Raw genomic sequence first — 26880 nt, 5'->3', positions numbered from 1 at the left:
TAATTTATACACATCAGGACTCGTTTTAGGCCAATGAATCTTTGGGCCCAGTGGTGAGACACAGTAGGACGAGATAACTAATCAAAACATCAATCAATAGGTCAATATCATTGTCAACGTTTAACATCAAATTAGACGTTCAGCGCAACCATGACCTTTCAGTCATGAATAACCACACCTTAATGGAGTTAATAAGTTTTATTCCCTATTGATTACAATCTAGTAGCAAAGGCATTAATCTCAAAGTCAATAAACACATAAGCACGATGATAAGATGGCAACCACAATAAGCTTTCGATAATGCAAAAATTAGTAACATGAATAATCAGATAGATATAAGCGGATTATAACACTTCGAATTTCTAAGATACTAGTTCAGCATAGCACCACGTCAGTCACGTCAGTTTGTCAGTCAGAGTGAATACCTCGTCTAACCTCTAATTAGCATTAGCATGTTGGGCGTCATGCAAAACAATTTTGAACACCAATTTGGAAAACATCTAACTAAGGTCTCTATCAAAACATACAGCAGTTGGTACCTAGAAAGAAAAGGCAAAATGAATTTCCATTAGCAATTATATAATTACTCTCCTCTGATTAGGTCAGCATTCAGGATCAGTCTTCGTCTTCAGGACATCAGTCAGATCACCGTCAGTCTATCTAAGTTAGAGGCAAGAGACACTCTCCTCATAAGGAGAAAAGTGTAAGGGGCAGTGATATGGGCAAGGATGGTTTGTCTAAGTCTCAAATCACAGAATAGTGTGACAGAGTTTCGGGATGTAATCAGTATCATTCCCTACCTAAAGCCTAATGCCTGGTTATTTCCTGTGTCATGGGTTTTTATCCCTTTCTAGTGATTTATTTCCCCAAAATTCTATTGGTTAGTCAATACACCCCATCATTGTTAACCTATCAAATTATACATTAAGTAATGCATTTGTCATCTCTCGATAAAATATTGGCTTCTGATTGGTCTTCATAATCAGTCTTCCGTAGGTGGCATATCCGGGGTTACTTCATCAGCTTGGCACACGTCTCAGGTTAAAAGTTCTCGTTCCCTCGTCTCATTGTCCTTGGAAGTATCTACAAATGTTTAGAGGCACAATCATTTTATACTAAAAGATGCTAGCATGCGGATGGGAAAATATCCCGATGTGTCGAACTAATACAGAGAGAACAATAGCTAGGTCATGGTTGTTTGCAAGTTTCTGCACACTGAAGAGACAGGAAAAATACGTCTTTAATATGAGAGCTACACAGCTTCTGCTTGACTCACGCTAACTTAAGATATACGAGTTTAATGAATGCAGTTCTATACGTTTTAATGTGCTCAGTTAGGCAAACTATAAACAATTATTCCTTACAGTTGACATTAGTTTATACATGTGAACGATTCCCATTTTTATGAATACACTTTTAATGGATGTTTATTAATACAGCGTTGTTAGACATAAGCATTTCACGTCTATAATATGTAATATCAAAATACACTCTCTCATGTGCATGTGCTACTTTTTAAATACCATGCACCCTGGCCTATGAGCCTTTAGAGCCTAATTTAGGGGTGTCTCATGAGTATTAAAAAGGAATGTTTAGGCTTGGTAAAAGGTTTATTTTATCAGGTTGAAATAGCAGTTTAAAACTGCACTTCAGGCTGCAGTAGGAGGCCTGAGCCATGTTTTTCAGTGCTACTTTAGGTAGAGGCACAGTGTGTGCTGCAGCCCACTTGTAGTATTTAAATGTACAGGCCATGAGTGCATGTAGAACCATTTACTTGAGATTTATAAGTAAATGAAATGTGCCATTTGGGTGGATACCTATTTTACCACGTTTAAAGGTGATAGCACAAGCATATTGCTACTAATGTCAACAAAAATGAATTCAGCAAAAATAAGGGAGTGAAGGCAAAAAGTCTGGGAAATACCACACCAAGGATGTCAGGTCTAACGTAACTGAGGTAAATTTGACTGTAAACGTATGATTACAGCCACATTTACCATTGTGAATATGCACCGCTACAATTTTTTCAGTTGAACTCTAAACCATCATTGTGAATGGTCTTTAACTCACATTATTTTGTGCAGCCCAGCATTGGTCTCGAAGGTCGCAAGCTTTAGCGTGTAGCAATGCAGGTATTTAGGTGTGATTGCTTAGTTTAGGTGCTGTCTTTCTTGTGCTGTCCATTTTGCCAGCTTTAGGCAGGACTGACTTTACTACTGTTTCCTTTCAAAACAAGTATAAGCATGCAGACTACAGCAGTGAACCTGTAGGCTGGTCATGCACTTAGGTACTTATTAATTATTGCTGTAACCTTTTAACTATATTACACTGTTATTGATTATTTCTGACGAACCAACAAAGCAGTTCTACTGAGACTCACGTGTTGAAGAATGTATGCAATTTATTTTAACAGTGATAAATGAGTTAATTCTAGAGACGCACTAGGGCTGTGATTATTGAATAACATTTAGATGAATATCTTGTTATAGATATTAATTCAGAAAGTTGCTTTAAAGGATGCATGCTATAAAAAATAGTTCTATTCCCCTTTATTTGTTAATTTCTTTAAATAGTATGTTGTATTGTGCTGTGAATAGCTCACAAACTGAGTATGTATTTTAATTCATATTCTAGTGTTTATTGTTTGTGGTGGATTTGTTATGTTGGATCAGCTGTTTGGGTAATCTGGTTGTAGTGAAAATCCCCCAGGTGGTACTAGAAGTAGTAGCATTAATAATGATAATCATAATAATAGAACTAATAAAAAGAATAGGTATTCTTGTTCTGTTTCTTCCTCGTCTTCTCATCCTCTTCTTCTTATTATTACTATTATTAGGTACCAAACATCACATATCTATCATCTCTGGTTTAGGAATTACAATTTATTAATTTTAATAAGGAATACCCAATGTTACCCTATGGTAGGTGTAGACCTCTCAGTAGTGAGAACACAAATCTGGGAGTTTTTCACTACTAGGACATGTAAAACTACAAAGTACATGTCCTACCTGTTAATTACACAGCACCCTGCCCTATGGGCTGCTTGGGGCCTAGCTTGATGGTGGCATATGTAATAAAAGGAGCGTTTAAGGCTTGGCAAGGGATTTCTAAATGCCAAGTCGACATGGCAGTGAGACACTGCCTTTGGTTAGCAATGGCAGGACTGGGACAGGTTTTAAGGTGCTACTTCAGTGGGTGGCAAAATAAGTGTTGTGTTGCAGGCCCACTGGTAGTATTTAATTTACAGCCCCTGGGTATATGGTGTACCACTCTACAAGGGACTTACATGTACATTTAATATGCCAATCAGGTATATGCCAATCAACCCATGTTTAGGGGAGTGGGCACATGCACTTTAGCACTGGTTAGCAGTGGTAAAGTGCACAGAATCCTAAGGCCAACAGAGCAAAAATCCAGACAAGATGGAGGCAAGCAGGCAAAATGTTTTGGGAAGACCATCCTAAGGCTGACAGGTCTAACATTACTGGAAACTCACCTACTGAAGAAATCCTAGTTAGAAAGTAATGACAAGAGCATGGTCAAAGATTACAGAGGCCTATATGAGACACACCCTTGATATTATAGGTTTGACCAAAATGAACAGAGAATTTGAGGCTTGTGTCACAAACTCCTTACATTTCATTGCCCCTTTCAAACAGATTATTAACTGATGATTTTTAGAATGTATGTGCTTTGTAATACTCTATACTTTGCCCAAGCTCAGCAATATTTCAAAAGATAAAATAGCTTTGGAGATGATTATAAGTAAATTTAAATATCTGTTTGAGTTTCCTAAGATTTATTTCATATATACATATGTATGGCTCTGAACTCATCAATAGAGATATTCAAAATAGCTGACTCATTCTTTTATCCCAAATGCAATAATAAAAATATGGACATTTCTAAAGAAGTCTAAATTCCCTGGCAGACTTTTTCTTGAGAAAATATCCAAGCTTTTCTCAGCCTTTATTAAAACGTAGATGTTCTACCTACATTTACAGTGTTGTTGGAAAACAAAGCAGTATCCCTGCACAAGGAGTTTGATCCATTAATTTCAGAAGCAATTAAAGCTCAGACACTATCTATCAAATCAGCATCTCTTTTGTAAGTATGCACTAGGCATATTTTGCACTTGAAAAGGACTTAGCTCAGTCAATTACTTACTTCTTTGTGTGAATCTTCTCTTTAGGTTGTGTGTTGTTACCAACATGTAAGCAAGATGTTGTGACACCTACATTGAAAAAAGACAGCAAATTCAAGTGTTCTGAATAACTATTGGCTGGTTTTGCAGCTTCTCGTTCTGATAAGTATCATGGAAAACATGTAAGTGGGCAGTTCTCTGCCCAATTTAGTTTTAGACATTTTCATAGCATATAATTGCGAGTCAAGCTGGATGTTAGAAGAGGGCAACAGAGAGTTTTGATCTTACTCAATTTCTATATAACTTTTGATACAATTTCTCAAGATATTTTGATGATCGCTCTTATGAATATTGGTATCCGAGATCATGCTTTGGCCTGACACATATCATATTTACAAGATAGATGTTTAGTGATGGGAATCGCTACTTAATTCTATGATTTCAAATCAGAAAAGCAAGGCAATGTTTACATGGTTCCCCACAAAGTTCTTCATTGTTCACTGTTTATGTAGCTTCCGTAGCAAGATAGATCTAATCTTTCAACTTTATTTTGAGCCAAAGCAGATGACACCCAAATAGTCATTAATTTGATGGTCCATCCACTTGTGCTAAAGCCACTTTTAAAAACTGTCTCTGCAGTGACTTTTAGGCTGTGCAAAATGCTCTGAGGTTCAATTCAGACAAGACAGAGATCTTTATCTTGGGAGATCTACAGTACATATGGTTGGGTAGCTGATGGCCTGGAGAGCTAAGATGTTGTCTTGTTTTTGAAGCAAAGAATCTATGAGTTACCACAATACTCTGTCTTTCAGATCACAAATCAACACATCTACATCAGCTCCTTTCTTCTACATACAGAAGCTTAGAAGATCAGACTTTACTTGCCACTTCACTCTTATAAAACCTATTTCCATCCTACAATTTTATCAAGGATGGAATACTGTCATGCTCTTGAATGTGCCTATAGATCGATTATTGAGGCTGCATGTCATGCTGAACCTTGTAGCATGGTTAACGGTGGATCTCCCTAGACAAACAGATTCACTTTTCATAGTTGGATTACATTGTCTGGCTGTTGGCAAAAGAGTTTTGTTTAAGAGTTTTTACATTTCCCGGTGGGCCTTTCATCAGCTCGGGTCAATATATTTTCAAGATAAATTCCAACATTATATTTTAAACAGGACCCTGAGATCGTCTTTGTCTGCCATGCTATGTATCATTCGCTAGAAGAAGGAGTTATGTTGGGGTCAGTCCTTCTTAATACCAGCCACTAAGGAATATACTCACACCCTTCCTGAGGTGGGAGACAAATCATCTCATCTTCAAGAAAGCCCTACAGACATTGCTGTCTCTTTAGTAAACAACTAGCCCTTAGTAAAGACATTCTGTTTAGTTCTTGCTTACAGGCTCCTTCAGTGCCAGGACACCTTCTGGCAGCAGTCACACTATAAATCAATTACCTGTAACATTAACATAGATATACTAGTCAAAGCACCTTAGTCAGAATATGTTTCATACATTTTAGTGCCCAATCAAAATGGCTGCCAATTTTGATTGGATAGTGATATATAAACATGCTATTAGTTTGTTAGAATATTGGTAAACAAAGTGAATTGGGTTCTGATGACACACAGATAGTCATTATTGTAGACCTATTGTTTTAGCAACAGTTCTACCCTTAAATAAACAGCTGTCTAAGCTGCATGAGATTCCCTACTGCAATACGCGACTTAACTAGTCACAGGCATTTGAGACTGTGAGTAGAACTAATCTGATGTATTATAAACCAGCCCTCCCCGTCTGTTTTCTTTCTCATTGTTAAAAGTCTCAGCTTGAGCAACCCAGACAGAGACAGTCAGAGCATTTTGCTGCCTGGTATTTGTTAAGTCTAGTACATCTTATATTTTAGGGTCACATGGAGGGCATGGCTGGATTTATTGAGCAAGCTGACTCAAATATTTAATTTGACTAGGTGACGGATGCACTTTTTTACATTCATTCTGCTGCATTTTAGTAATCCCTACCATTGCCAATTAAATTAAACATTGCTGAGCTCTTTATCACCACTGCTTGCTTTTCAGCCCCCACCTCAAAGAGAAAACTCAAAATAGGAATGTCAGTGGATATTTTGGGACGCATAGCACACTCCTACATATTGTTCACAGAAGAATAGAAATAATGTTCCACCTCCATAGGGTGGCAGTGTCTTCTGGTGTAATTTCACTTTGAGTCTACACACCCAGCCAGCAAGAACCATAATTCCAAAGCAGGGGTAATGGGCCAGGATTGCCACCTTGGAGGAGTGTCGCTGCCCATGCTGGCATCTTTTTTTGTTTTGTAATAGTATGCTTATCAAATTAGCTATGGAGTAGAATCAAATAAACAACAGATAAAATATATTTGTTGTGTCATTAATGATGTAGGGTAGAGTTATAATAGGAGTGGTGTGTATGCTACCAAAGCCAACATATTAATAGAACAACAGTTTTATCTCAAGGTTGATTCCACCCTTCTCCACAGACATTAATAAAATGTCAACTTAACTACAAACATATCTCAGTCAAACCTCATGCATGCCTCAAATGAAGCCAATTTATCAATACAAGTTAAAGGCGTCTGGTATGGAACTACAAGAAAGACCTGTGCATATCACCTTCCATTTCTGCTGCGGGAGCGCTATCGGACGCCTCTGTCTCCTGTAATTCAATCAGTGTCTACGTCGAAGGGTGGAATAAACATTGAGATAAAAGTGTTGTTTATATGGTTACATTTTGTTACTTTATATCAAGCTCCATAAGCAATGGTGAAATATGTGGGTTAAAGTATTACAATGTGTCAAAGAGAACAAGTATGTTGAATAAAAGGTAATGTAAAAAAATATACTAAGATTTCTTCCGATTGTTGTCACTTTAGGCTCAATATATGTGTTGCAAATAATATACATTTTTTAGATGTATACTGTTGTAAAAGATATAGGTTTGGCAGTTCTTTGCTTCTTTTGGTTGGAATTCCCAATAGGCACTATGCAGCCCTGTCCAATCAGCACAGTTTATTCTGACCAGCAGTCAAAGGACAGCACCAGCCAGAAATGACATGAACAACCTAGGATATTCCTATTATGTTAATAACTTACAATGAAATAAAGACCTGAGTTTGAAAAAAATAGAGATGGGGACACCCTCATCGAATGAGGGTGACCTCATCTCAGTCAAAAAATACAAAAAATCATAATAGTGTTTCACACAATGTAAGTGCTGGTGTCACGCTTGGGGTCACTTGATTTGGTGACTGGAAAATGTACTCCTTTAAGTGTTTATGCAGAGTTCTCAAATTTCCCCATGTGAGGTATGAGTGGCTTATCCTAGCCTGAATATTATCCATTGAAATGTGGAATGTGCAGTTTTGCTTTTACTGATACAGATAATGGACTACAAGTCCTATAATGTGAAGACAACATATAACCAGGTGAGCTATTGACGCCTGAATAGGGACAGCTTGTAAACCCCGCATGCTGCACAAGAACAGAGGAACTAAATTGTGCAACCTAAAAAAGTAAAGAAAACCATTCTAATATATTTTCTGGTCTACTAAGGAATGTAGGTATTTATTGTATTTATTTATTTAAATCACTTGTTAAAGTGCAACTGCCACCTCACAGATATCATGTAGCTGATGATATTACCTGGGGAGGGAAATAACAAATTCCTTACAGTGAGAAAACAAGACTAAACAGTTCTCGACCATGCTACACAACTTTAGGGAAAAGCCAGGTTTTTAAAGCATTTCTAAAGTGCATCAAATCAGAAGAAAGTAAAAGGTGGCTGGAAGATGATTACATAGTCGAGCTGCTTCAATCATGAAGGCTCGCCCCCCCTTGTCTGATTTTTCTAAATTTATCCACATAGGACAGATTCACAGAGGAGGAGCTTAAGTTCTTACCAGGGGCATACCATTTTATTTTCTCTTGCAGGGGGGTTGGGCCACATCCATGAAGGAATGTGTGAACAATGCACATAGATTTGAAAATAATTATTTGTCTTAATGATAGCCAATGTGAGTATTTCAGCACCAAGGATAGAGATGTCCTACTGGGTCTATTCAAGGCCAATGTGGCCGCCTCTGCTTGAACTCTGTGGAGCCGTTTAAGCAAGTATTCTGGAGCTCCTAAAAGCAAGGCATTACAGTAATCCAGCCTGCTTAAAATCACACTATGAACTACCAAAGCTCTAGAGGAGGAAGGCAGTAATGGAAGATTATTACGTAGTGCTCTAATTAAGGGGAAGCAGGACCCTGCAGTATTAATTACAAGAGATTCCAGGCTCAGTTTCTTATCAAATGTCACCCCCAAGTTTCTGACATTGTCTGACAGTACGGGGACCCCATCGGAGAGAAATGGCCAGAAGTTAGGTGGGAGAAGAGCTGGAGACTTAGTTGCCGAGCAGCAAAGGAACTCTGCCTTATCTCCATTGAACTTCAAGGAGTTGAATTTGAGCCAGCAATAATATTGTTCATGCAATCATGGAAGGCATAAACTGACATCTTTTGAGTATTTTCCAGAGACAAGATTAATTGAGTGTCAACCACGTAGTTAACCAAGCTGACATTATGCGAAATGGTAAGTGAGATCAAAGGGCTCATTTCAATATTGAAGAGTACTGGACTAATTGATGAGCCTTGCGGAACACCATCTTTAACAGGTCTGAAATCGGAGCGAAAAGGTGGAAGGGAGACTGCCTGCAATGTATCAGAGAGGTAGGACTGAAACCACTTCGCAACCGTGCCCCTGTCTATAATCGAGGTCAGCCTAGCCAAAGGCATGTTATGATTGACCGTATCAAATGCGGCAGAGAGATCTAGCAGAATCAAAACCACCAATTGACCATTGTCTGCCTTTACATTCTCAGTTCATTCATGGTGGTAAGCAGAGCTATTTCAGTCTCATGAACTGGCCGGAATCCGAGTTACTCTTCCTTCAAGAATTTGGTTAATAACATTTTACTGAAAAAATGCTCCAGAATTTTTACAGGATAAGGTAAAAGGGATATAGGTTCGTAGTTCCTTAGCTTTGCAGAATCCAGCAATGGCTTTTTTTAACAAGGGTGTAACAATTGCCTCTTTCCAAGCTGCTAGGACCAAACCATGATACAAGGATTGGCAGGAAATTTGCCAGAGCATTGGAAATAGTTATTTTGCCTGATCCTTCCACACCTTATGCGGTAAAGGATCCGGTGTTGACCCAGAGGACTTGTTCAATGCTAAAGTTGTAAAATCATCTTCTGTAGAACATTTTCATTTATATGTGAAGTTCTTATACACATTACTGTAAGTACTCCACATGCTTATACTATCCACCTGGTTGACACTGACTCCTGAGGAAACCTGAGTTGAAGTGTCAATGCCTTCTGTGATTTGTTCCTCAAAGAAACCCATGAGGTTGTCACATAATTCCTGTGATGGGGGTATAGAATGGTTTGGGCAAGCTGAATTGGACAGTTCACGCATTATATTAAACACTTTCTCAGCGCTGTTGGGTGAAGCTAAGATAGCGCTAGAATAGTGTTCCGCTTTTGCTGTTCTGATTTCCTTCTAGTACTGTTGTAAAACATCTTATAAAGCTTTTTTATCCTCGTCTTTATAGGACTTTTGCCATTTTCTCTCAGCTTGTTTGCAGGTCAATTTTAAGGCTTTAATCGAGGTGCTAAACCATGGAGCCGAAGGTCTCTGTGGGGTTTTCCGTTCTTTAATAGGAATAATCCGGTGTAAGGTGTCTCTAATACTGTTTTCCAGCTCTAAATATTTTTCTTCTGACAATCTGCCCATAACAATAGAAGGGGCAAGATTTAAACAAGGCCTGGTTCTGGGCTGTTTATTCCAAGCCCTACTGAGACGTCTAGTGGCCATGTTACGCTTCTGCAAAGCTGATTCTCTGTCTTGTAAGGAAAAAGTCACAAGGAAGCGATCTGTCCACCAAAGGTAAATAATATCCCTAATAGCAGCAAGATTTTGAGTGGAAAAGATAAGGTCCAGAATATGCCCATCCCAGTGAGTTGGCCACAGGACTAATTGTTGCAGTCCAAAATTGTTGCAGGACCCAAGAAGATCTTTCCACGCAGGGTCAAGGTCCCTGAGAGCCCACAGATTAAAATTGCCTAGAATAACAAATCTTGAGTGAGCCAAAGCCATATTACCAAAAATATCAACAACGGTTTGTAGCTAGGCACTTGAGGAGACTTTTGAGTGGTAGCAGAAAATACCATAGAATATGTAACCCTTACTATCCTTAAGGGAGAAGCCCAACAGCTCGGGCCCAGAATCTCATCTAGGCTTAGTGGAACAAAATCCCACTTGTCCTTATATATTAAGCCTAATCCGCTACCCCTTTCTCTGAAAAAAAGGGTTTATGAAAGATCGTATAACCTGTCACGCAGACAAAGCCCAAATCAACATCAGAGTAATTTGTAGTCCAGGTTTCCACCAGAAACAATGCATCCCAGTCCCCTGATTGAAGTAATAGATGTAGTTCGGCTGAGTGTTTCACCAGTGATTTAACATGAAGGAGTTCACACCTTAAAATATCGGATTCAGCAGTTACAGCTCCACCAGAATTTTGTGTGGCTACTTCAACAGAAGGAGTTGTTACAGAAGAACAAAGCGTTGACTTACCCAAGTCAAGCAGCTGCTCTCTAGCATAGCAAATTATGCCTGCTGTTTGGAGATCTCAATTATAACTGGCAGCATGGCTGGTGCTGTGCGCAGTCAGTGGGCGGATGGGTGCAAATGGGCTTGCCTTTGGTGCGCCTGCGGCTCACCTGCTGCATGCACCCGCTGTGCGGTCACACCGGCATCAATCTTAAGTAGTCTCCTACTGAGGAAGAATAGACCGACAACAAAGATGGTGGTAGGTGGTGACCCGCTCTCACAGGCAGAAGTACACCACAACAGCATAACACACTGAGGGGCATATTTATCAAGTAGCTGCTTCAACCTTGCACCACGCAAAGGTGTGCAAGGACAATGCAACTCCTAAGTTAGGTTTATCAAGCCATGCAGGGCCACATGGCGTGGCCCTGCATGGCTTGATAAATCTAGAGTAACGCAACATAGCGCAAACCGCTGTGTTGCATTACTCTACCATAGGGAGGTGTTTATTGGGTGGAGCGTTCCCACGCATCCATGGATTTTTGTGCATTCCCAGATTTACTATTATTAGTAGATGTGGGAATGCATCAAAATATTACACCTTCCCAAGGGAGGCATAATGAGGAGAAATACCTATATTTAAGGAAACGGCAGGAATGAACTGTATTATGTTAAATACTGCATATACCTGCCCTTTCTCTTTCATACAGCGCAGCAGGTGACTTGCTGTCCTCTGCTGAATGAAATGATAAATTTGCACCAGAATTCAAAATATACATGTTGAACTTCTTTTCCATACAAAATACAAATTATCAATTACTGTTCAGATGACAGAGGTCTTCTCCTCATATAAAAACTGCACAATCAGGCAGTGGCGTAACAAAACTTGAGGGGACCCCCATGCAAAGTACATTGAGAGAGGCCCCTTCAGAAGTCACTCTGGAGCTCTCATGCCAGGTCACTGTGCAGGGGGGGGCTGGAGATCGGGGGCTCCCCCGCACTGCAGGGTCTGCAGGGGTCTTTGTTACACCACTGCAATCGGGCTCAAAACAAATTCCCACTTCACTCCAAGCAAATCAGCTTGCAACAACTCAAGATGACATGTTATCTGCACAGTCACCACGATGAGTTGATCAACCTTCTTCCCCCACTATCCTCAGAAGAGAGCATGGAGGAGTAGTCCAAAAAGTCCCCAGAGCTTCAAGTTAGCAGAGAAAATGAAACAAGCAAAGCTTTTTTTATTTTATTCCACAAACATATCCAATATACAAAACAAATTTCTCAAACATATTTAAAATATAAGTAAAAGGAGTAGCACAGCAGCCGAAGCCCTCCAATCCTGACACAGAAGTGTACGCCTTTTCAGGTGGCTGGGTATGTGTTTTCAAGCAAAATGCCCTCACTCACTCTGCAAGAGAGACAATAAATAAAATGGCTTGAACAATTGCCCCATGCTGAATGTTGTGCCGAGTAGAAGCAAGATTGTGAATGACACTTGAACAGACCAATTGACAAAGAGGGCTGAATGAATTCCCCTGTATGTATGTACCTGCAGTCTACCTAGCCCGATATCTGTTTACCACTCACTCTTTCTCCACAACTAGTAAATCCCACAGATTCATAAGATCACAGAGTGGAGGTTACACTGCCACAACCAGAACAGGAAATGGAATGAAGAAATTAAAGAAGTATTACCAACACAATAAAAGGACCTGTAAAGCTCATCTGTACTTCCAGCATACCACAAACTATAAAATTGCATGTCTGTCTCTCACACTTCCTCAACCCACTGCCAAGTGCTGCAACCCATGATATGATAACCGAATCGCAGAGGTCATCATGCACTACATGGAAACACTGCCCACAAAGGCTCTAGGCAAAGACAACACACTTCCAACCATACACCTACATGGTGTAGTGTGGTATCCATGTACACAATTGCTTCAGCACCCTGCATAGGGGCAGTAAGCCTATATAAATGTTACAATACAATACACTGTCTCACATGCAAATAATGTTTCTTTCTACAGTTGTACACCCTCAGATTACTTGTTATCTCAAAACTCTCCTCCACTATAATTCTAAAGCCTGCCCTTGATACAAAAATGTAGACAATTTACTGTTTTCTCGCCTTACCTTGCACCCTTTGTATGCCTCCTCATTCTAAGTATTGTCAATTTCAAGTGGAATGATTATCTGCCTTACTCGCCCACAAACGAGTGAAAGTGATGGGCCTGAGGTGGGCGTGGTTAAAAGCCCACAAGACTTACAACAGGTCAAAGTGCTTGCACGCTCGACTTAAAAAGGCACCTTCCATCATGGGATGGGACATGAGAAAATGAGGCTGAGCCTGAAACTGCAAACCACTAAAATGTTAAGAGTTCAGTAAGTTTGGATGATTTGATGATAACGCAAAATCCCCATGTTCCACTGTTCATGTAATTTTGTATGTGCCCCCCCACACTCTTCCACCTATTAACATACTCGCCATCAGCCTTAAAACCAAATGTCCTCGCCTTTCCATGCTACTCAATGTGGCATCTCAGAGTGGCCTATCTAAGTTCCGCATTTTGTTTTGTGTCTTTGGTCTCCCATGCATAAGGTTGTTCTACGGTATGCGTTTGTATTGTATCATTTCACGTCTTGTCCTTTCATCTGCTGTAGACATCTTTTTTGGACCTTGTTAATTGTTATGCATTATTAGTAGTACTCTAGCTCCACCGAAAATCCCAGTAACGGTATTTTAACTATATTTTAAATGGGAGAAGCAACATCTCTGTCAATATATATTAGGTGCACATAAAATATTCAAGGCTAAAATTACCCCAGCACTACCTGGATGTCCCACATGTGCGCAGTCCAGGACAGTGATGGCAAAAAAACAGCAGGGACAGTCTCCGGAGTCCACTCTTGAATCTTGAAAGCCATACTGTAGGTGATCTGGCTGCGGAAAGAGGTTTTGTAATATAAGTAACAAGGAATATGTCAATAAAACAAAAGGAAACACACCTCCTTAGTACTCAGTCGACGGATGCGAAATGTTGGAGCAAAGCCTGCATGCAAATATGGCTGGTACACAAAAGTTTAGGAACATTTTGCTAACCTTGTCCTCCGACAATTGGGCCATTACTGAGTCCTTTAATATGGTTTAGCTTGCAAAGGAGCAGTGAGAAGCTTTCTAGAAAATCCCTAGGTGTCACCTTGTGGAATAGGTAATGGCCAGACCACAGATAGAATTTGTCACAAATAATGTCACATTACACATGTCCCATTTTTTTCATGCTGAGTTTAAAAATAAATATTATTTTATATAAAATATGGTGTTGTCTTTCCGGATGTTAATTGCATCTTAGAATCATATATTTCCGGTTTTGCATTTGTACCTAAAATGATCAGGGCAGGTCTGAGGAACCAAAAGCAACCCTGGCAAAAATATTCAAATCAGGCCCACTTCTGTTATCTCTTTGCACTCTTGCTTTCCATCCATCCTTTCTCTCTCTCTTGCCTCTTCTCTCCTCTCCCTCTTTGATCAATTCCCCCGTCACCCCCCTTCCTCTCTTTCTCTCTGTGTCGAAAAGCCTCCCTGTACCTGCTGAAAAAAAACTAAGGAGCTGGGAAAAGTGACAGGAGCAATACAAATGCAATGCAAATGCGAATTTCCCAAAAATTGAGCCTCTACTCAACACCTAGGAGTTGTTGGCATGTGATCAGTAGTTGCTATCTTGGTGTCTAGCGCATCCCAAATAAGGATACTAGAACTCTTGCCATCCAAAGTGGCATGCTTCATCATCGGGTCCAGCTCCTTCGCTGGGCAGGCACTGCACTGCCCATTGGTCCCTCCCACCCCTCCGCCCCCCCATCCATGAAGCGGAATGAGAGCACTTTTTAATGGGAGATCTTTTCACTGCCCAACATTGTGACAGGTGCAAAAGTCATGGGTGAGTGTGAATATATGAGATTAGTGCAGGTTAAAATTGGTCCTCGAACCCCTAATGCCCATGCTTTATTTACGGGGATCCCAGCCAAGATTAAAAACAATTAAGAGGACAAATAGAGCACAATTAATTCGGAGGACCCTCTGTGTCAGTCCACATGTTTCACGCCTATATCTGCCCAGTCAAGTCAACTGGTATTTCATCAGGACAACATCCTAAATTCACCCTAACCTAGGTGGTACCAACTTCTTCAGTTACCCTAACATGTGTGGCCACCAATGAGACGTTCACCAGTGTTTGGTCCTCCACTGTATATAGAAAGTGTAAGGGGAATCGGAAGTAACCGTGGGCTTTTAAAACCGACCTCCAAGGGCATCAGCCCGCCAGAGAAATACCTAGTGAAATAAATGGCCTATCCGATACTGAGAATGACGGTCATTTATAGGAAGGCAATGGCTAATTCAGTCTGTGAAACAAAGCGAGTGGATCTTTTTTGAAATTCTCTCCCTTTAGTCTGCTCAGTGCTGGTGTCACACTCCCAAACATCACACAGACAGAGTTGAATGTGGCTTCTCGAGCTTGTAGGCTGAACTTCCGGCAGAACTTTTTTTGTCGCTCAGTCAGATGGCGCCAGCCTGAAAACACCGTAACTTGAGCAAATTAAAATGATGTGGAAGCGGGCGCCTGTCCTAAAACCTCTTCCCTCGCAGGCAGGGTCGATTGCACTGACAGCAGTTGCCTTCATCGGGCGTGTAATTAAGATTAAATAAAAATTCCGTTGTGTGGTACAACGTAGAGATTACATTTCAGGCTCGAGCCCTTGCACGTATGACCGCCACTTCTATTTGGACGATGGAGTTGCTGTTTGGAGCTCCGGCCTATCTCACCATACCTCCAACATGCCTCCCTCTGGTGATCGTCCTTAGCAACGCCCTGCAGACAGTCGCCTCCAAATTGTGTGTACACGATCCAGGGAGGTCATCCATCTCACATCAAAAGAGCCTTTCAAACAGGAGCATTTGAAAGTTTGTTTTCCAGGCCTGATTCATCCCCTCGTCCTCCTTTGAAAAGACTCCTCAATCAGAGGGATTAGCTAAATGCACCCGGCTGGCTGCAGACAGTCCAGGCTGTTGGTGCAGATCAGCTCTGTCATCCCCTGCTGTGTGCACGTGGATTAAGGAGCGCCACACAAATTACACTAACTCCATGGGGCGTGAAACAATGGCGGCACTCCACACGCATGCGTACAACGACCCAGGGCCTGCACGTGCCGAAGGCAAACTATGCTGCGCCTGTCACTATCCGGTAAACTCACCGGAAGTTCAAGTGCGATTTACAAACACAATGCGCGCTGCGTGTGCCCTACGGTACAAGCTGCCCACTGGGCAGATACGAATTCCACTTGCAGTTCGACTCCTGTTGAAAGTGTTATTTCATGGGCATTTATATAGCACATTTCATACCTCTTGCGAGGTATGCAACGAATTTTCTTTTCATTTTACACCTGTTTTATTGCCACTATGGCCAAGATTATAAGTGCATAGCTCTAGAGCAACGATCTGCTGTGCCACATCATAGGTCCGCATATATTGTAAACAGTCTCATTCATCTAACCCCCAAATACTTTCACCTTTATAAGTCAGATTTATTTTCACATCCCTACCCTATGTGCACAGTCAGAAATGGCAAGTGTATTGGGGTGGCTCAGTTTAAATTTCAATCAGAAGGGAGAAAGGTGAGTGGTCTGAGGGAGAAAAGGCGACGGGAGCAAATTCGCTTGAATGGTCGATATGTTGGAAATGTTAGCGCTTTGTTCACCATTTCGTATGTTTAGTATATAACCAATGAATTAATTTAATTTGTGCAGTTTCCTGAACCTCCAGCTGAATCCTGAATGCCTGGGTGAAGCCCATCCTTGCTGGCCATCCGCATGTCCCCAGGTCCAGGAGCATCCTGGTCATATGGCCAGAGAGGCAAAAGCCAATTTTGGGCAGTTCCATTCATTTTCTCCCAAAAAAGGTGAAAAAAAGGATCTGTAAAAAAACAGGCAATGCAACCACTGCAGTGGCAGATGTATTCCCCATAACTCCACCCATGTTCGCTTAAATGCGCTGAAAGTGTGATGAATTATGAAAAACAAAAGTGATATATTTCTTCTGACAGATAATATACAATGCCCGTGGAGACTCTGGAGCATGGTTGTTATGTCAGAATATCACTCACACTAATATCGCCCAACATAAATATCTTTTCCTCAATATTGTTTACAAAAATTTTGCCTCGTTTGGCATAGACTGTTTATTATTAACACCATTGGGACAATATTTTTGTAATCAATATTTAGGAGATGTATTGATGTCAGGCGATATGTAGTCCACTGGGTAGCCTCAAGGATATGTTAACAGGGAATTCCGTATATAAATTGCTACCTAGTAGGTAAGACAGTTAAATGGCACCCGACATGAAGTCCATGATGTCTTGAACAGTGAGGTGATAGTCATATGTTTTTACATAGCCCTCAAAATCACACTTCTGACATTTCTAAGGTCAGTGTACAAATGGTTTACCACTTTAATGTTACTAAATTTATTGACCTTAGAAGGATGGAAGCCCGAGTTGGCCTTGTACGTATTCAAATACATTACCTGTAGGTCAATACAGGCCTAATAACTAAAAGGGCTGGATCAATGCCTTACAAACACCTACAGATTATGCAACCTATTACGACAAAGGGATCCTTGCACTTGAGGCACCCTGTCCCGAGCAACATTCCGTCATTATGACGGATTCCCAAAATGAAGATAGTCATGCTGATAAAAAATAATTTTGGAGAAAAGCCAAAATGACGAAATATTTGTGCCATGAAAATATAATGTCAATGGTAAATGTACATTTAAACAAGCATTTACAATGCAACGGGTCTCGCGTTTGCTCATGTTAGAGCTGATCGCGTTGTAAACTCCTAACCCGACTTTTCACCTATCAGTCAAAAGTGCATTTATGTGCATAACCCGAAAAAGTGAAATTAACTATGTAAAGCACTCGACTTCTGCCAAGCGAGATCACGCTCGTAAATTAGAGAAAAAGAAGTCCACGAGCCCGTTGGAAAACAGCTAGCCTCGCATGTTTTCTGTACTTGGTCGCTGCGCTCGAGGAGGGCTAGCCACCGGAAAAGGCATGACGTATGCGTGCCTTGGACTAATCAAAGCAAGCAGATTTTATTAGGCAAGCCCACGAACCAATAAAAAACACTGAGGTGAAGTTGACAGGGCTCCGAGCCCTTTTCTAAATACTAAAGCGTCTCGCTGCGATACACATGCGCGAGCGCATGCAACGCAGGCTCGACCCTAAAAAGGGGGTACCATAGTCTTTCTTGTAAGTCTACTGGTATTATAAAACGAGAAAAAGACAAGTTAGAGCACCTGGGGTATTGAAGGCAGGGGGGAGGGTTAAAGGATCGAGGAAAGAGGAGTAACCCTCCTTAAAAAAAGAAAAATGGATCTGGGTTTAAGCCCCCCCCCCTTTAACAGACAGAAACAACTAACCTAAAAAAATGAATATATATGAAAGGCTTTCACAAGGTTGGTTTTGCAAATCTGGTGAAGGTCATTATAACTGGAAAAAAATCATTCTTAAAGAAAAAGCCTTCAAGAAAAGTTTGACGAAAACATTTTGTCAGAAGAATTTTCGTCAGGTTAGTTTTAGTTCCGGAACACTTCTAACCACGGAGAGCATCACAAAGGGAAACAAGCATACAAAATTATGGCAATGATTTGAAATCTCAATTGAGTTTACTCAAATAATCAGTATCATAGGCTGAGAGGGCAAAGGTTTCTGGAAATTGTTGACTAATGTGACATAGTAATGCTGATTTGATTCCACCCACCTATAATTCATTTCACCCTCACAGAGAGCCATGCAGTTCATGAACAGATCTCCTCTTCTGCACATTTCTACAACAGGTGCCCACTCAATCCTGCACAAGCAACAGGATTCGATGCAAATGTGCGTGAGGGAGATACACATTGACAAAATATTGCTAGATGCAAGCCAAAGAAAATGCATTGCTTACAGGTGAGTGGGTGCCTTGAGGGTTTGAGGGCAATGAAGTGAAGGAGATGCAAGGAAGTACATAATATGATACTAAAGAGGAAAGAGATGAGGTGTAAAATGTACAGATGTGAGATTTCAGAAAGATATGAAGAGGAAAAAAAATAAGAATGGGAGTGTTTGGAACACTATGAAGACCACTATCCCTTACACAAAACTCAGTAATGTTTAATTCACAATCTCATAACTTCAGAATTGAAACATTTTCAATATTCATTATTTAAAACAAATTCATTGTTGTTGCGCTATATTTTATACAGATAACCACTGATAAAGCCAATGGTCCTGGCTTGTTTTGGTGTACGTCAGTTGTGTTATATATTTGGATGCAATAACAGAACACACAGAGATGTAGTACAATATCATTCGGGCAACAGACTATGGGAAGCACAGATTTTTTATTTACATGTGTAAACCACGGCCTTTATTACATAGGCAATGCCTTGTTATAGACCTCCAGGTTTTTTTTTTAATCCCACTTAAACTTAAAGACCTGGGGCCCACAAATATTGACATAATCAAAAGCTGCTTCTAGCATGTGCTTGGTCAAAAACTGCCCCCTTTCCTTACACAAAAAAAACAGGGGGAGCATACGAGGTATACTGGTCAACATGCAACAAATGTACGATTGCCCAGTGGGTTCTGTGAATATTCTTTTCATCTAAGTGGCCAAGAAAGTTGTGGATTCTCAGACTGGAAACTTAACAATAGGGATTAGGGCTGAGCTGCACTCAAGGAAGAGCGAGTCAACTTTAAGCGAGTACAAGACAAAAAGTATTCTCTTCTTTAACTCATTCGGGCCTACCTTGAAGGTAAAGCCACTTCATCTATCTCAGGGAGAATTTCTGGGTTAAAGCTTATTTTCACAGTTTGTTCAAAACTACCATCTAAGGGCTAGAAACGCTTCTCAGTCCGAAAGCTCATTTGTTGGGATCCTATTGTCTTTGCAGCAATGTCAATATGTTGGTTCCTTTCATACACATTCAAAGGCACTCCTGTGTTTGAGCCCCACATTTAATCTCAGAGTTGGGCAACCAGCACCTGGAGATTATTCTGTCTGTCAGACATGCTTTTTACATGTGACAATTCATTCATTCGTTTAATCCTTCCACCAACTATGTTCTCACATTGATCCCTGTTCTGTTAAGTATGGATGAACTAATCAAAGGTCAACATATTTTACTTCATTTTCCTTTCCCTTGACACTTAAAAAGAAACTCACCGCAGTATCATCTATGGGAAAGTTCGTGGACATGACCACTCTACTAATCCCAGCAAAATAGTAAGGTCCAATGGATGAAACAGAAGGTTGCTGACGCAAACCAATTTCACTCAAACAATCTAAGATCAGAGTCTGTAAAAGGTTAATTACCCTGGTTCTACCACCTACCAAAGCTATAAGACCTTTTAATAGTGAAGAAACCATGTTCAGCAAAAATGCAACAAAATATTCAAGTGCAATCACAATTAAAAATGTAGCTTTATTACCTAATTCCATTCCCCCAAGAAATAGCAGTAGCTCTTGTTACTAATCTTATCACAACACATCTCTGCAAGGTAATAGAAAAATAATGGAATTCTACAAGTGTTCTTGACAGCCATTTTGTCCTCGTGGTATGTTGTTGTGACCCTTTCTTGGTATTTCAGGTTACAAAGCTTTGTCAAAATATATAAATAGCACTGTGTAATCTACTGCTTGTGAATATACATGTCCAAAGGCCTCATCGACATCTGAGCTGGACCCCCTACTCCTTCCTTGTTCAAAAAAGTATTACAAAACGTTCTTAATAATGCAATGTGTTGAGAGACCCAAACCAGTCCTTTTAACACTCACCTCTTGTTATCTAAGCAACCAGATAGTGGCGCTTCTATAAATCACTGATGTGCCACTAATGCCCCCAGAAACCAGCAGATTTTGGATGACTCACTTCTGACTCTAGTTGAAGTTATTTGCAGACTGTGATATCTGGATCTTCTCTCACTGTGCTACAGGTTCTTGAAATGTCTCGCCCTTGTTCGAAGAATATATTAAGTGATGTTGGTATCATATTTTCTTCCCTGGAAGTAAACCATTCATACTCATTGATAATCGACAGTTGCAGTAAGACAGGATGTAAATAAACCAAATATGCTAGATGTTATGCTAGAGGATTTATAAAGCGCATGGCGACTCGAAGGCCTCCCACCACTAAGGGAAAGAAAGAACCACTGCACCAAGCCCAGATGCATCAAAAAGAGATCAATACTTAAATAGCCAGGTATTGAGGGTTTTTTTAAAACTCAACTCATTCTTCATAGAGCGAAAAGCCTACCCTCCACGTTTGCCTCTTCTTATCATGGGGACAGTGGCTAAATGTGAGTTGGTAGATCTCAGGACCTTTTTGGGTGAAGAAGGGGTGACCAAAAGGTGGGAAATTGGTGGCACCCACATGGAAGGCTTTGTTCAGCATACACATGGATTTAAATTCAATCATTTGTCCCAAAGGCAGCAAGCAGAGATCGATCAAGCCCTGTCTGACTGATTATTATCTAGGTATCTCTGACCGCAAACGTGCAGCTGAAATTTTGCACTACTTATAGTTTGTGAATAACTGTCTTAGGAGCACATAGGTAAAGCGGCGAGTTGCGTAGTCCAGTTGTGAGAGAATCAGAGCCTGGCCTAGTCTCCTTGAGAGTTGAGGAAGTAAGTGCAAATTCTTGCACAGCATTCACATAATGCCAAAGCAGGCTCCAGACAGTTTGGTACCCTGGGTTTCGATTGTCAAAGTGCATTCCAACCACACCCCCAGACTTTTTATAGCTGGTTTGGGAGCAGAGGAGGACTGAGACGAACAGGCCAGTCAAGGGCCCTTTGGGGATGAGGATTGCTCCAGAGGATCAAGAGGTCAGTCATAGATCCATTCAGCTGGAGGCAGGATTTATTCATCCAGATGTATCCACATCTGGGGCAAATGAAAAAACGAGTTGGGTGTCGTCTGCATTAGAGACAATGAAAATTCCTAAGGGGGAAGTAATGTCCACCAAGGGTTGCATGTACAAGTTAAACAATGTCAGGCAATTGGATGACCCGTGCGGTACTCCACAAGTAACTGGGAAGATGGCAGAAGAGAAAGCCTTCTCAAAAACCTGAAGAGATCTAGCCATCAAGAAGGAGTCTATGCAGCTCAGAGCTTTCCGTATGACCCCAGCCTTATGAATCCTATCTAGGAGTGTTAGGTGATCCATGGTATCAAAGGCCACACTAAGGTCAAGTAGTATAATAGCAACTGTGGCCCCTTGATCCAGTCTCTTTTAAGCATCTCCCACCACCACTAAAAGGGCGGTTTGGGTGCTGTGCTTAACTATGCAATTACCTGATAAATAAATATGCAATTACCTCCCTTATATCTATCTCCCTTTGAGGAGAACATAGGGGGTACATAACCCAGCAACCCACCGAAAGTATGAAGACATCACCATTCAACCCCAAAAGTTAAAGCACTATGGTAGGAAGGAAAAGGACCCAGGAGAATAGAATATTTTTGTTAACTAATGACAGTATTCACTCCCGAGGCCGCTCTGTAGTTCCATTCATTACTCAAAGAGAATAAAGTCAAGAAAATGCAGGATCATAGATAATAGGTTATTCAATAGAAGCAGCAAGTCCTAAAATCATGCATGTTGAAAATCATTCAAGACTGATTTCAACGCCTTTTCTTCCACTGAATGTAATGTGCAATCAAGCATATCAGTAGAAGGATGTACAAATACTTGCATGAGATAACCTGAACCTTGGCTCAGAAGCTAGACATTCCTTGAGTCAGTCTTGCCTGGATCACTATGAGTAGATTGGTGCAAGACTGGAAAAGCCCTTGCTAGTAATGACCTTATCTATCTGTTGAGTGAGGTCACCAGGAAATGCAGACTCGTTCTGGCAGGAAGAAAGTCAATGAAACAGGACAGCTGAGGCAGAATTACACTTATCGTGCCACAAAAACAAGAACATGCCTGCAAACATGTAGGGATATATTTACAAACATTTTGGGGGCACTTGCACCACACAACATAGTTGTGTGCTCTATTGATGTATAGTAACTAGATGCTGTGTTTGTGTTGCTCTATGTGAGCACCCAAGCAAAACATTGGTGAACGTGTGATGGTTCATTTCCTCCAGGAAAGTCAGAATTTCAGAATGGCTGTGGTTGGAATAGGATTACGTAAAATAGGATGTAATGGTTTTGGCATATGAAACTGGGGCAGCACACACGATACTATGTGGTTATTTTGTTATATGTTACACATATTGAGAACCTGCAAAATAAGGTGATTTGTCAAACATTACAAGATCTTCTATGTTCAATCCTTGAAGGTGGCATTAGATTCCAAGTCTCCAGTTTCCAAGTTGAGCGGGTTAGTCATGAGAGTCTATGGGAATCATTTAGAGTTTCGAACATGCAGGACACCCACCAAAAATTGGCAGATGCACCACCCGCCCTATTTTACACATTGGTACATAGAGTGTGGGGGGGCTGGGGCATCTGTCATTTTTTTGTGGATGACTTGCATCCACCGGTCACGAAATAACCCCCAATACCTTCTTTCTCCTCCCTTTCTCTACCCCCTCTTCTTTTCTCACGGCTGAAATGGGACAAGTAATCCTGTATGGACAGATTCATGTGGTGTGAGGTCAAACCAAGCTATGTCCACATAATTTGCCAAACAATCCCCACATCACTAATGTCCTTTTACCTAATAAGTCAGCATTGCCAGTACTATCTGTAGTGCTATAGCCACTACATCAGTAACTATCTGGAACATGACAAACGCCACCCGTGGCACGTTTACTCAAAGTACAACCATCACTATTTTGTTCTTTTTTGCACATATAGTGCTCTGAAGCAACCAAAAAGTGAACTTTTGGAACAGTACTAAACAATTAAATCCCTACACAAAACAGCAACAGTGAAATGTTACAATACCATTTCTAAATTAGTGTGAATCAAGCAAGCAAAGAGAATTCGGCTACCTGGAGGGAGGTTTGGGGGCTAAAGCACTGCATTCCAGCAAATTGTGAAAAAATTGAGCCAATGCTCCATTTTTAGTTCACACTCTGCCGCAATAGCAAGGAGTATTAATACTCAGAAGCAATGAATATGGCTCACTTTGAAGCAATACGTGATGGAACATCCAACCTTCCATGTGCCTAAATCCAACGATGCTGAGTTCCATTCCGCTGCTTCCTCGCACACCTCCACAGTGAAATACTGCTAGCAAATGTGAGGATTGCTATTCTTGTTCATGGATAGTTTTAATTATTTTAGCAGAGTGGAGAAACGTTGTGACTAGCAGACCAGGCTCCTCGCCACAACACCCTACTTACCTGTATTTTGAGGGTGTCACCCTCCTTGGACTCTTCTCCCTCCAAACAAGTGAAAAGTCTCTCAAGGACTTCAATTGGGTCAAGTTTCAGATTTGTGTGGCTCTGGGCTAGGTGTTTTTCGGTGCCCTTATTCATATCTACTTTGAATTTTACTACCAATGTTATGCTAACTTAAGCATGCACGATGCTCAACAATACTGGTGCGTATGTTAACATTTGTGGAAAGGGGGTACACAAAGACAGCCAAAATATGTCTGAGTGTGGGCCCCAAAACCTTTAACATGACACTGAGCAGAAAGAGTACAGTCTGAACAGAGGTAGGCCGGGAGGAGGAAAGAGGTTGGGGTATAAGAATAGAGATGATCTAGAGGGAAAAATCTTTGATTTGATGGAGAAAAAAAAATGGATTTTAATTTATTGTTTCAGTTAGTTAAAACCATAACAATTTTAGCATTTGCACAATAAAAGCATTTCACTGTGATTTAAAATTCCTTCACAAGGTGATTTTATATTAAAGTAAAAAGGAAACCAGTTTTACATTTTAGCAGTCCCGGGCCTCATTTTCAAGCAGGGCCCTGGTTAAGATGGGGGGCCCTGGGCAATTGCCCCCCCCGCTACCAATCTTCTTGCCCTTGGGGACTCAACTGGTGGGAAGGTGACTTTTCAAGGCTGGACGCGGGCGTGCAATGCACAAAATGCATTTTCACTCTTAGGTGCCAACCCGATAATTCCTGTGGTGGTTTAACAATGGGCGGGGCTTGTGGCTTTGTGCTTTTAGACCCCGCGGGAGCCGCCGTTCCACAGTCTTTCTTATTCTTTGTCTTCGCTGTGGTATTTCTTCATCTGCCTCGGTAAACACCTGAACGGTGGCGGGTGTCGTCTGCCCGTCGGGGAGCGGCTGTGCGCCCGTTTCAGTGAAGTTACTGGGAATTTAACGTTTCAGACGGAGGTGTCCTGTTTATTGAAAAACAATCGTCAGTTGAAAACGAAGTTGCGAGAGCAACAAAAACCACAGGCCTGTGTGGCGCTGATAACAGCCCTCGGCAGCTTTTTGCAGAAGTTCCGTCCCTGTAAACACCAATAAAAAGGGGCCCGTGCGAGCAGCTCTTTCCTGTGCGCATTTCTGTTTCTCGCAGTCTGTTGCTGCCGCGCTTTTGTTTTTTCAAGCTGGAGGTTCATTTTTCAAACATATTTACTTTCACTGCCTCTCGCCCCATTTGCGCAGACCTTGTATCGCCCCTGCGTCTGCCGTCAAGACGCTGCAGAACAGCCAGGAAAGCTCTGGCCTATCAAACCTGACCACTTGCACAGAGAATATACCACCCACTTCCAATAAGCAGATCCCAGGCCTTTTAAAAGACACAAAGCTAGTACCATGAGAGTAAACAAGTGCAAAGAATATATGCAGGTGGAAATGCATTTTGATGTATGTCACTGTAGTGCACTTGCTGACGTTAAGTGAACTGCCAGAGCATTACAAGGATGAACAGTGAAGTCAGCCATAGTGAACTTTAAGAGAGTATATACTTGTGCCTTGACGACCTTTTGTACTTCAAAAATTGTGCGGATCGCTTTGATTGAAGTGCAATGCAAGCACATGTGAGCAGCGTGTGTTCAAATGCTTTGTGGTGTTTTTTGACCACCTCGTGGGGCGGCACCTACAGCCTGATCTGCTCTTATTCAATGCGGCCCCCGTTTCAGGTACCATACCAAAATCACACCACCATCTATGCTGACGATGAAGAAGGGTGCCAACACATTGTTTTTCTTTTCTCGGCGTGTCTTCAGACTTTTTAGCTGCTGCTCTGTACTGGTCATATCTTTTTAGTAACTCCATTCATTTATCTAAGGAGTCGTAATGGTGATCCATCACCAGTGAGATGCTGACATCTGCATTTGAAAGGCTATTACTGACCCGCAGCACTGTTTAACCCTTGATAGCATACAAGAAAAAAGTTGGAAAGTCAGAAACTATTTTTTTTTAGAATTTCAGAAGTCTGCAAACTGGCACTGTGACATATAATAAGGGCTAATGGATTATGCATGTCTGGGGCCGTAGTTTTTTTTTTTTTTGCATGATAATGGGTTTTCATAATTTTCCATAAAATGTACAATCTGCTGTATAATTTTAATATTTTACTGAAAAATATATTTTTCTAGCTTAAACATTGTTAAACAAAAACACTTCATGTACTTCTGAGCACTAGACACTTGGCAAAGTTTAACCAGTCATTTTTCAGTTGCTGATAGCTAGGAGCGGCTCGTGGGACGGAAAAAAGGCATGGGGGGGGGTGATAGTAGGGAGGGGAGGGTGCACGATGGATAAAATAAATAATGTCATTTTTAGAAAAAAAATACCTTTTTGTGCCGTTCCCATCCGCTCCTCAACTGCAGGCACAAGCTCCCAGCCTGCACCGCGTCCAATCCAGCTGGCAGCATGAAAGCAGCGTTAGGATTGTATGGAGCACCAAGCCAGGGAGCTCCGTGGCAGACCAAAAGTCTCTGTCTGCTGTCTCCAACCCAGCAACGCAGTGCCTGCGTTGCTGGGTTGGAGAGAGCCCAGTGCGCATGTGTGTTTGGCCGGCCCAAGACGGACGGCCAAATATACATGCGTACTGATCTGGGAGTGCTGTGCACAAGCCCTCATCCCTGTCACAGCCCCATGGCACTGCCCCTTATACTATAAAATGATA

The 26880-nt window shown here is 41.2% G+C and overlaps 1 protein-coding gene and 1 long non-coding RNA gene across 2 annotated transcripts in view; one reads left to right on the top strand and one right to left on the bottom strand.

The window, feature by feature from the left end:
* Positions 1-26880, top strand: part of RUNX1 (RUNX family transcription factor 1) — a 484255-nt gene that overhangs the window by 25961 nt on the left and 431414 nt on the right. The gene's annotated exons all lie outside the window — the stretch shown is intronic.
* LOC138249242 (uncharacterized) lies at positions 4181-26589 on the bottom strand. Its single transcript, XR_011194807.1, has 3 exons — positions 26546-26589; positions 13619-13727; positions 4181-4234 (listed from the first exon to the last, which is right to left on the bottom strand). It is a non-coding gene; the product is annotated as an uncharacterized lncRNA (long non-coding RNA).

The sequence above is a fragment of the Pleurodeles waltl genome, chromosome 8 (assembly GCF_031143425.1).
Source record: "Pleurodeles waltl isolate 20211129_DDA chromosome 8, aPleWal1.hap1.20221129, whole genome shotgun sequence".
Taxonomy (NCBI): Eukaryota; Metazoa; Chordata; class Amphibia; order Caudata; family Salamandridae; genus Pleurodeles; species Pleurodeles waltl.
Note: the sequence above shows the minus strand (reverse complement) of the source record. Positions and strands in the feature narration are given on the sequence as shown.